This window comes from Octopus bimaculoides, chromosome 7 (genome assembly GCF_001194135.2).
Source record: "Octopus bimaculoides isolate UCB-OBI-ISO-001 chromosome 7, ASM119413v2, whole genome shotgun sequence".
NCBI lineage: Eukaryota > Metazoa > Mollusca > Cephalopoda > Octopoda > Octopodidae > Octopus > Octopus bimaculoides.
This window is the reverse complement of record NC_068987.1, coordinates 83,440,401-83,441,813: the sequence shown is the minus strand read 5'-3', so window position 1 is coordinate 83,441,813 and position 1,413 is coordinate 83,440,401. Positions and strand designations below refer to the sequence as shown.

Sequence of the window (1,413 nt, the reverse complement as noted above, 5' to 3'; positions counted from 1 at the left end):
TATACCCCCACACACATACACGCACACTGAAAAGTCTTTTCTTCCTTCAAAGTAAAGACATGTGAAGAGGGACCGTGGACCCTGTTGTATGGATTCAATATCCCGCTTACCATAAGTACATACTCGTGCATATACACGTACAGTTAAACACACACACATACACATGCGATGCGCATACGCACGCCTGTGTGCACTTCACTTAACATTGAGGCAGGAACAACATGATACAGCGTGGTACAAAGATCTTCTCTCTTTCCTCCCTCTCTGTCACTCTGTCACTTTCTCTCTCTACCTCTCTCTATCTATCTATCTATCTATCTATCTCTATCTCTCACACACTTTCACTTGTCATCGGAAGGTCCCGAAACGGTACGCATTATTTCCTGGCGATTCCTGTTAATTTGCACAAGCAAGTTTTGTAAGCAAGTCTTTCCCTCAAAATCAACTGCGCCGTAAAAAGATCGTTCCATTCCATTTCAATAAACAGTGCTTGTTTCTTTCACAGAAATGGAAAGATATTGAGCTAGGACCAAACATGCTACATTTCTCATCTAGAATGTCATGTAAGCAGTCCAAAAATACTAGAGAACATGGCAGACATAGACGGACCGCTGTGTAATATGACAGAAATTTCGAGGAAAAAATACTTCTGCATACATTTTCTATTGTTATGTTATACTTTGCAGATGATATAGCGCTACTTTCACAAACATATAACCAAATGCAAAATAAAACGTCAAAATTAGAAGCAATAGCTGCCAAACTAGGATTGAAAGTCAACCGCGACAAATCAAAAATTATGCGCGTTAATGAAGAAAACAGTGAACGTATTAAACTAGAAACCAGTGAACTAGAGGATGTAACTGAGTTTACGTATTTAGGTTGCGAGATAACGTTCTCAGGCGGCACCGACGAAGATATTAAGACGAGAACAAGTAAGGCAAGGACCGCTTTTCACCTGTTAAAAAAGTATGGAGCGCAAGTGTAATTTCAATAAAGAACAAAATAAGAATTTTTAACACTAACATAAAAGCGGTGTTATTGTATGGGGCCGAGACATGGCGAACAACAGTTAAGTCAAAATAAGCAAATACAATCATTCATCAACAGATGCTTGCGTAGTATACTTAAAATTAGATGGCCCGAACACATAAGCAATATGGAGCTATGGCAAAGAACGAATCAAGTTTCGATTAGGGAGCAAAACAAGTGGCCTATACTCTGCGTTGGAGGGTTAAAGGCAAGAAAAAAAATGTTATATTTACCGAAATCCTTTGCGGTTAAACTTCACATTGGCTAAAGGCACCGTACACTGGAGCGATCTTGAAGATTCTTTGGTAGTTGTAGAACTACTTTTATTTGATTTAACGAGCAGATCTTCGGATAAACTGAATGCTGCACCAGATCTTTCTG

General features: G+C 39.1%; 1 protein-coding gene across 1 annotated transcript in view; it reads right to left on the bottom strand.

Moving 5' to 3' along the window:
* Window positions 1-1,407, bottom strand: part of LOC128248396 (uncharacterized) — a 6,980-nt gene extending 5,573 nt beyond the window's left edge. The window contains exon 1 of the mRNA XM_052969777.1: window positions 1,266-1,407. The gene's annotated coding sequence lies outside the window, so the exon portion shown is untranslated. The remainder of the gene's footprint in view (window positions 1-1,265) is intronic.
* Window positions 1,408-1,413: the final 6 nt, after the last annotated feature.